Source organism: Argentina anserina, chromosome 6, assembly GCF_933775445.1.
Source record: "Argentina anserina chromosome 6, drPotAnse1.1, whole genome shotgun sequence".
In the NCBI taxonomy this organism is placed as follows: Eukaryota; Viridiplantae; Streptophyta; class Magnoliopsida; order Rosales; family Rosaceae; genus Argentina; species Argentina anserina.
Genome location: NC_065877.1, coordinates 20158043 through 20168831, shown reverse-complemented (window position 1 = coordinate 20168831; position 10789 = coordinate 20158043). Strand labels below are relative to the sequence as shown.

The 10789-nt window shown below is 36.4% G+C and overlaps 2 pseudogenes; both read left to right on the top strand.

The window, feature by feature from the left end:
- Positions 1-944: 944 nt before the first annotated feature.
- LOC126800284 (disease resistance protein RPM1-like) lies at positions 945-3695 on the top strand (annotated as a pseudogene).
- A 3423-nt stretch (positions 3696-7118) lies between these two features.
- LOC126797019 (uncharacterized) lies at positions 7119-10064 on the top strand (annotated as a pseudogene).
- Positions 10065-10789: the final 725 nt, after the last annotated feature.

Here is a 10789-nt window from a genome sequence, read left to right as displayed (position 1 = left end):
GTTCCAGATGAAATAGGTGGGTGTAAGGAGAAGATGCTGCTTAGCTCTCTCTCTCTCTCTCTCTCTCTCTCGATAATAAGTGTGATTTTAACAAAAATGTGTGATTTTACTATGGAATAAGAACAATTATAACAAATCATAGAAGACCAACAACTGACTGGGTGAAAAGACATGTACAAGCCAGCCCAAGAACATAGAAAACATCTTAAGAGAAACACTAGCAAAGCACAAGAGCTCAAGTAATATGAGTGTAGTTCTTGACATTGCTAAAGCTGTGGTATACTTCTTGACATCATGTTATAGACTTATAATAAGCTCTTTTTAGCTCCAGAGGAATGAATTCTACTAGTTGTGCTGGTTGACAAAACAAACTTGTTTGGGGGGGGGGGGGGGGGGGGGTGCTAAATCCTTAATTTCATAAGTTTCTTTATTGATTTGTTATAATCCCTGGATTTAATATATTCTGAGAATCCATTCATTGATTTAAATATGCTCCTGTTATACGTACTACTACTTCAGACCAATTTGACTTGATCAAAATGCTGATCTCAGGTTGACTTTGTGCCTCATGAATTCTTTCCAAAGATATGATTTCTCATTTGCTCTTTTAGTCACCTAGTTATTGTTTTCTTTTTTGAGTAAACAAAGAAAAAATTTAACAACTGAGGTGTAGCCAAAATAAACAAAAACAAAAATTAGCTAGCACTGATGCTGCTGCTCAACCACCAGACTTGCCTGGTCTATTGGTCTTACATTCTTACTCAATAGCTCCACAACCAGGTATACATATCATAATGTTGTTCAGGCTATTACGTTATAGATATTGCATGATGTGTTTCTGAAATCTATTGTCCATTGAAATGTTACAGTATGCCGCTTCCGGTATAATTCATTTGACTGTTTCTGTTTAAATCAATTTCAGATTTTCTTTTGTGATTAAAGTCATGGGATCAGCTGCGACAGATCTTTTGATTGGTACAATTGTAGTAATTCTTGGGGATGAAGCGTGCTCCATAGCAGGTGTTCGTGTTCAAGTTAATGAGATCAAGCAGGAGCTTATAAGCATGAAATCCTTTCTACAGGATGCTGAATGCAGTAAAGCACAAACAGAAGGAGAGGAGACATGGGTGGCAAGTGTAAGACACTTGACTTATGATGCTGAAGACATCATTGATGAGTTCATGTATCATATGTATCAGCAGAAAAGTGGGAATCGTTGTGTTTGCTGGCTCCAGAAAACCTTTCGTATTCCAAAGAATATATGGTTCAGACGTCAAATTTCTCAGAAGTTGGAAAAAACCACCAAAACAATCAAAGACATTCCGGACAGGAACAAGAGGTATGGCGTTGGTGGTGTAGAAGGATCGAGTAGTAATCACGGTAGCCAGAGATGGGTGCAGAACGAGGCAGTCTTGTCTTTTCATCGCTGAAGATGAGCTCATTGGAATTGAAGAGGAGAAGAGTCTATTGATACAATTGCTGATGAATGAGGAGAAAAACCAGAAAATCATCTCAGTGGTTGGAATGGGAGGATCTGGGAAGACGACTTTAGTTGCCAAGAGCTTCAGTAGTAATATTACTAAGAGGTATTTCGACTGCCGTGCATGGATTACTGTTTCTCAAACTTATGTGATTGAGGATTTATACTGAAGCTTGATCAAGGAGTTCCACGAAGAAAGGAAGGAAAAGGTTCCGACAGATATGAATTCGATGAGCTACAGAGAACTGCTACAGGTACTTGTAGACTACTTGGAGTCTAGAAGGTATTTGGTTGTATTGGATGATGTGTGGGAAATAAACCTTTGGAAAGAAATAAGGATATCACTTCCAAACAGGCAGAATGGAAGTCGAATCATTCTCACAACTCGGAGAGAAGACATTGCATTCTACTCTTTTGGAGTAGACAGGCATGTACATCATATTCAACCCCTTCAAAAGAATCATGCTTGGGAGCTATTCAGCAACAAAGCATTCTCATCTTATCCCCAAAAGTGTTGTCCAATGGAGCTTAAACCAGTAGCTTGGCAAATATTAGAGAAGTGTCAAGGCCTACCTCTTGCAATTGTGGCTTTAGGTGGCCTAATGTCTTCAAAAGGACCATCAGAATGGAGAAAAGTCTGCAACAGCTTAAATTGGCATCTCACTAGCCATCCATTGCTAGACAATGTCAAAAGCATCTTGTTGCTTAGTTTCAATGATTTGCCATACCGATTGAAGCATTGTTTTCTATATTGTTCCCTTTTCCCCGAAGACTTTATGATTCGAAGAAAACGACTGATTAGATTGTGGATAGCTGAAGGATTTATTCAGCATGTCAAAGGGCTTACACTAGAAGAAGTTGCAGAGACCTATCTTATGGAACTCATTCTCCGCAGCATGCTACATGTTGTATGGAGGAATGAATTTGGAAGGCCAAAAGCATGTAAGATGCATGACCTTATGAGACAGCTTGCTTTATCTATATCTGAAAAAGAAAAGTTCTGTGGTGAATATGATGGAAAAGGAGTAACTGAGGCAATTCAAGTCCACCGCGTATCAACTCAAACTACTGAAGGGAAAATGAATTCATGCACTGCTATGTCCCAGCTTCGATCCTTTCTTGTTTTTGTTACAGACATGTTCTCATTGTCTTTTTCAAATGAATTGCCATCTGGATTCAAGTTGTTGAGGGTTTTAGATATTGAATTTGTCCCAATTTATAAGCTGTCACATGAACTAGTGTACTTGTTCAATTTAAGGTACTTAAATTTGAGGGGTACTCCGATTAAGAAGCTTCTGAAATCCATAGGGAGGCTCCGAGACCTTGTAACTTTGAACATCAAGAACACCAAGATAGAGACCCTTCCAAAAGGCATTGTCAAGCTGCTAAACTTGCGGCATTTAATTACGCATCGTTACACTAGACAGTTCAAGGATTTCAGATATGTCAATGGGACTGGAGCACCGCCAGGTATCTGTAAGCTGAAGAAATTGCAAGTAATGACGTGTATTGAATCAAGCCATTGTTAGACTCATGGGGAATATGAACCAACTTACCAGGCGTGGCATTACAAATATAAAAGAAAGAGATGAGATAATTTTGTGTGCTTCAATTCAGAAGATGAAGCTCCTTCACTACTTGTTCTTAATGACAACCGATGACGAGGAGATTCTTCAAACTAATGCAATGTGTTATCCTCCTCCACATCTTCAAACTGTTGTTTTGGTTGGAAAACTGGAAAGGGTATCTATTTGGTTCTGTTCACTCCAGAGCCTTACCAATTTGTATCTGCATTGGTCCAGAGTTGAAGAAGATGTAATTTCTCACCTTGAAGAACTGCCAAATTTGGGAAAGCTTACCCTTATCAATGCATATGTTGGGAAAGAGCTGCGTTTCTGCAAAGAATTTGGGAAGCTTACACATTTGCAGTTGATTAATTCCCCCTTATTAAAGTCGATCACTATAGAAAAAGGAGTGATGCAGAATCTCCAATTCTTATACCTTGATAGCTGCTTGGTATTGAACACATTGCCATATGGTCTTGTAGACCTTGCTAAGCTAGAGACATTGAGATTGGAGTCTCTTCCAATGCAACTTATAGACTCCATACGCAAAGGCGGTAAGCATCGTTATAAGGTGCAGCACATCCCTGAGGGCTGAGATCGACCATTATTACAACAATTCTTCTGCCATGCTTCATGAGAGCTTGTCCTAGTTCCTTGCAGGAAGGTATGCAACTTTTTTTGTTTTTCTCATCTCTCAAGGTTTTAGTGTTTTACATTATCTATACTTTCTTTTTGTTCCTAGAACTTGCTAATAGTGCAAAAGTATTATCAGTTCTCAAAAATTTCATTGAAACGTTAATTGATTATCATTTTCCATGCAGAAACTTGTCTGATGAGAGAAGATTTACTTGGTTGCGCACCCGATATTCTGTGAAGCCTCCATGTCTTGTTGAAGCCGTTCCAATGTTGATCATTACTGAATTAGGCTTCGCCATGAGAGATCAACAAGCACTAGTCGGGATATTATTCTCCATTCGAGTATACCACCAATCAAATTGCTTCAGTCGGCTTGGTCTACTTGTGCATTGTAATATTCTTCTTCTCCTGCATGGAATTCTTTCCATAATTACAGAATATGTACGCAACTTATTAACAAATTCTAAATATATAAATTGGATGTAAACTTGCAAACTAAATTAGTTTAATTTTATTGTTTCTTAATTTTTTTTGGATCAAAATCCTTCAGAACTATTCACTGATTCAACTTTGCTCAGCAGTTTGAAACTTTGGATCTGATTGCCAGCAACTAGCTAGTAAAGGAAACCATGGACATGTCATTGAAGACATTACAGTCTATCATGGCAGTTTTAGGAAGTTGCTATACCAAATATAAGACGTGAATGTAGCTCACTGCAGCACATGTTATAGTTCGTAATGCATGACAGCACGAGAAATCATGCCATTGTTCTTTGGTTACAATCCCATTCTTGCTTGGCCATGTTGATCATATTGAATTGCTTTTTGAAACCTAGCTCAGGTGGAAGGCTTTGCCTCATCACGCTCGGTTCCAAGATAGGCTGTGTTTTGTTCAATATAGGATTGCCAATACTTTTATACCGACCAAGTTATACATGTTCTCCATTTAGTTCCAAAAAATAACTCTATTTTGTTTTTTTATGCGAAAGGGTAAAATTACAAGGAAAATCTTCTGGAGGAACCGGCCCGTCAAAATTCACAACAGGCATAACAGAAGGTGAAAAATGTGAAGCATTGAAGTGAAATCAACCCGTCCCAAAGTGGCAAGATAGTTGGCAGCAAAGTTTGCTTCCACTACAACAAATCTGGGAATTAGTGACCACACAAGTGGTCACTAAAACTATGAAATTTGGCCATTGAATGTGGTTAGTGACCAATTTTGAGCGGTCACTAAAAGGCCCTATCACTGATTCTATTTAGTGACCAACTGACAAAAGTGGCCAGTGATTAGAAATTTCTTTAGTGACAAGATATTATGGCCATTAAATCATGACATCTTTAGTGACCATAAAGTGGTCACTAATTTAACATAACTTCAGTGACCAGTCTAATGGCCACTAAAAGTGATAGTTTTAGTGACCAACATATTCATCATTAATTCTAACACCGATGGTCACTAAATGGCAAAATCCAACTAAATTTTTTTGTTCATTATACTACTCGCTGTAGCCTGCAGTATTTCAAAAGCCAGTATGAAAATGTACTACAAAATTTAGCAAGGACGCACCACAGCAATTCAATAATAAACATCAACCTCCTATCTTGAATATAACTGTAAATTTAGTACATACAAATGTCAATATCCATCCTTGATAGCCATTTCAAAATAAAAAACAAACATATAAAGTATTCTAGAATCTTAATAAGCCTTCAATGATATGTACGTATGCTTAATGCCATTTTCGTTTGCCAATTTTTCCAATGCTGGACCTGTACATTGACAATATGTTTACATAAGAGACTGGGAAGAGAGATTATCAACATTTAGAACTGTACTGTGTACACCAAAATATAAGTCCTTTTTACATGGCAGATACAAAAGTTATTAACAAGTAATATGCGATATACCCAGACTTATTCTGCGAGTTTTTGAATAATGAAGGACCAAAGCCACCTTTGTCCTCCTTAAAAGCTTCAATCCTAGTGCCTGCATCCACCTAATGCCAAGAAACAGTGGAGATCAATATACACATCACAGTAATATTAATGACGGTAACTTTTTAAATAATAGTAGAACACCAAACAAATCAGTTCCATAATCCCATTTCATTTACAACTTCAATATCCAATATAAGTTTACGCTAAAAAACAAGATATAATAATAAGCTTGAACACATAAATTTGGCTTTCAAAATCAAAATCAAAGCTTCGATTCACATCTTAGCTCCTTAATTTGTCAAGAAAATTCAAAGAGATAAACATATAAACAATCATATAATGCCCACCGAGTAATTATATTTTAAACGATTCTGTGAGTAAGCCACGTTAACAGAGTAAGCACAAAACACAGCCTTATAGATGAAGTGAATGAAATGATAGAGAGCTGCATAAGAATTATATATCTTTTGAAAGTAACAAAGTAAAGGGTTAGTGACTTAGTAAAAGTGACAACGATTCTCAACTTGAGCAAACCTAATATCAACTATTTAAGTGAAGCGAGTTGATGCAAAACCTGGTGAATGCTACAATTACGAATTCAACCAGTACTTTATGCATCACCATTGTAAATGAAGCATAGAGCAGTAAACTTGTTTTGTATTTTATTTTTCCAGCATATACTGTAACTATTCAACTAAATTTATCAAAATAGCAAACCCTTCACATTTGAGCTTACTGGTAATATATATATATATATATATATATATATATATATATATAGTCTCTATTCATAGTGAATCTTCACTTTGAAATTCAGAGTAAAATTCGTTATTTGGCTCACTTTCAGTCACATTTTCACATCTCCACTGTACGGATATTAGATTATAATATATAGATCACTCCTGTAAAGTTTCATCTAATTTGATATACGTTAAGATGTTGAAATATCACTAAATGATTGAACAAACTGAATCTATTCAATCTAAACCATTCGTGTAAATCACGATTACGGAAGATCAACCAACCAGCAAAATGTACAAAATTTTGCATGAGTGACCCATACATTATGTTCTAAGATATATACTCATATGCATGTCTCGTTGTTTATTGCCTCGCCAACAATGAGCACCATATATTTTACCAATTACACTAAAGAGACATATAGAGTATATATATGCTCAAATACGACACTCAATTAAATGTTTTGAATAAACCACATAAGCACCAAGTTCTGCATGGCTCTAAGCAGGGCCAGCCCTGAGGGGGGGGGGGGGCAGCTAGTGCTACCGCACTGGGCCAGGGCCCAACATTCTAATTTTTTTTTCCAGTGTAAGGGCTAATTTTTTTTTTCTATTTGTTTTTTTGTGTGGGAAATAGTCCTTTTTTTTTCTTTGCATTGGGCCTCAAATTTCTCAGAGTCGGCCCTGGCTCTAAGTATTCATTATTCTCAAAATTTAAGAACTTACTCTCTTTTTTCTAGAACCAAGCTGTACATCTCCATGTGGAACAACAGCTACAACGCAATGTTTTCAAAGGCGACACCTTGCATTTTGGTGCGGGGCGAGAGAGAAAAGCCTCGCCGGTTCACTCGCCGAGCCGCCACTGGAAAGGCAATGGCCAAGATGTCGGGGCAGCACTTTTTGCAGAGAGCGAAGGAACGATGCGCAGATGCGGGGTTGAAGACGACATGTTTATTCCTCAAAACAGCCTCGGTTGGTGTATCACGTGGTTATCACACCCTTCTCTCAGTATTTTTACTATTATATCCTTATTTTTTTGGTCATTTGGGCTTGAATAAGGGGTTCTAATGTGGGTTTTCTACTGGGCAGGTTCTTACCTCTCTTTTTATGTGATCCACCATTTGCTAAAATGTAAAAAGAAATCTCTTAGAAACATCTAATTTAGTTTTAGACCTAATATATAAAATTTCATTAAAATAATCGTTGTTGGAAAGGAGATCGCCCGCCGATGCTCTCATCCTTGTGAGACTCAACCAAATCGCCTTCGCCTTTGTTTTCACCTTTGAAAACATTGCTACAACGACAATGCTCTACAAAAATGATAAACAATCTAACTTATCAGGACATCAAGTTGAAAATCACAATCCTCCATGTTCTTCATTCCAGAGCAAAGTTACAATGAATAACTCGCTGGGTTATATTCAGATCAAGATTTTGATAAGACATGTCAATCAAAACAAAACAATTGTGCCAAAACGCGTTGATAAGAATGAATGTTAGCTTGATCAAATACAAGTAGCCGCATAGCAACAACCTTATATTTTTATAAATATAACACCATTTGGAAGTAGAAACACACTAATCAATATAAACTTTGAGTTATTACCTCAGACGTTGAACTGTATCCTTCACAATATTATCTGCAAAGATCCACTGATGCTCCCAGTAATTGCCACTAATGCTTATTCAATCATAATTAGCCTAGAATTTCATATTCTCCTAAATTCTAAATCGCAACTTTGAACATCTTAGAAAGAAGCCCAAAGCGAAATCAATAATAGCTGAAATCATTATCGGATTACATTATCTTACACAAATCTTAGTGAATTAAATGAGACTTGTTCTCACCATTTTTATAGCTTATTACATAAAATTTTACTACTTGAACTCCAAAAAAAAAACATAAAATAAGTAAATATTGTTCCACACCATATCATAGTAAGTTCCACACTAGAAGATCAAATTCACATAAGATAGAGCTGAAGACTGCTATAATCAAGCATATTATGAGTCATCAGAAATTAGCTCGAATTCAAATTGCTTCAACTTCTACGATCTTAAGCTGAAGCAAAGAAAAGTACCTCTAATACGATCTCGATTGAAATTGTAGCAACAAAGCTGATGCAATTTCGAAATGGAATCACTATCATGATGATTGTAACAAAATTGGATATGAGACTGATTCATATTTTAGGTGAGACTACAAATTTTTTTTTGCATTGCCCACGTATCTTTTTCGTGCGCATTAGCCAATTACTCACAAAAATCTGGGCGGAAAGGGGTTCGCCACGTTGCAGCGACATTAATTGAGATCGTCCCCTTTACTCCCGTGGCCATTGCCCAATTATATCACGATTGCTCTACATTCGTGGGTTAGGGGCCCACCCATTTAAAACTCTCTAAGGTCTCCCACGAATACAATTCTTCCGTGCTTTGACCAATCATTTTGTATTTGTAATATGTATTCATTAATAACCGTATAGATAGGAACCAAATTAATTCATTTTTGATTCGTAATTATTTATTTTATTTACCAGCTGGCTTTTGATTTCTTTTTATGGATAATTATATCTAATTCTGAATGAGAAAATACAAACAAATTTTATAAAATAAGTAATAACCATGAATCATTGATAAAATTCAATGTCTACAATTTCAAGCACATTTCCTTTGAGCTAATTGCATAAAACATAATTAGCTTGCCATCTTGTAAAGATGCCTACTTAACCATCTAGTCTCTCAAGTTCTCAACATCTTCGCAACTGCCCTCAATTTCTATGCAGCTATGTGTACCTGTAAATTGTGGGACAGTTAGGAGATTCAATATCTTTTGTATTTATATTAGATGAGTTCAGTTGTGAACCAACTAGTTTAGAATTTCAAGTTGTTACCTTTCACATGTCCCCAAATACAATCACCATTGCAAGGAGTCCTATCCCATGAAGCGTGATGATTTGAAAGAGTGCAACTCAGGATACCTTGGCGTTTAGATACACCTGTTCATAAACAAACGAAAAAACATTTAGAGCATCAGATCTATGTTGTTCCTTTTTTTGTCTCTCTTTTCGCCAATATGTAGACATTTGATTTGTGAATAAAATGATCATTAAATTAGTAAACTCCAACAATATCTAATTAATCAGTTATTGATAGACCACAAGATTGAAATGAGTCGTATCAATATGCTAAGAAAGAAGTGTTATGTAGCTGAGCTCCTATAGTGTGTGACGGATTATGAACAAGAACATGAGATGTAAATTGAGGAATTGGAGGTAACACTCATGGATAATTTCTAAGAAATTTACCCAGATGAGTGGTTTAAATGCTACCGAGAGGTATTTTCTAATAATAGTGTCTCCACTGGATGATGAGACAGATGAGGTAACTGCAACTCCAGTTCAGCTGGGTTTGATTTTCTCACGGAAAAAAAAATATCTGCATGAGCCTCCACAGTTGAATGTGAGAAGTTTACGAAAAAAACTTCAACAAGAGGCATATGAAAATCTTGGTATGGCTATGGTCTAGACGCTAGTTACATCAGGTAAAAAATGGCTTTCTGAGCAATATGGTCAAGACACTAGTGTTGAGGATGTTATAGCCGTAGCAGAAAAAAAGGATGACATTATTGTACCACATGGAGACCCCGTTACTTTGGAATGATTTTTGGCATGGAGAGAGATGTTTGAAGCAGAGTTCGACACTTGAACGACCCAAGTAAGTCTTATTATCATGTGAAAGCATAATGGATTTCAAATATTATGTGGTGCTATGAATTCTCAATTCAAACTAAACAATTTTAACATCCCAAATTTAAATGACAGACTTTGACGTAGACTTTGACATGCAACATCTTTGATCAATCCAAAATTACTTGATATCCCAAATAATGAATAGAAACAGAGTAGCATGACAAAATAGATGTTATCTAGTACTTGGAATCGAAGAAACATACCATTATGAACAGAATTATCAACTCAAGATCTAGAGCCCAAGCGGTGAACCCATGACAAAAACATTAATCCATCATAGATGAAGATCTGAAATCGGTACAAAAGCAAATAACAAAATAAACAAGAAAAGGCAAATGTAGAGTACAGTAATTGGAAACCAAGTGAGCAGTGAGATGATTGAGCCATGGATCTAAACAAGAAACAAAAGCATCAAATCTCAAGTTCGGAAGATGTGATGGGTTGATCAATTAACAGAAGATGAAGAGTATGATACCCATTTTAATTTTCAAATTTGCCTTTTAGATCTGAGACAAAATGAAGATAGATAAATTATGAGGATGACATCATTGACATGGGTGAGGGAAGGTTGTTTGCGCAATCAAAAAGGAGAAGAAACTACAAGCAGATAGTTGAATAAACTCTTACACTGACCTGGACCTTTGGAGCAAAGATGAGGAAGAACTGAAAAAGGGTAAAGTA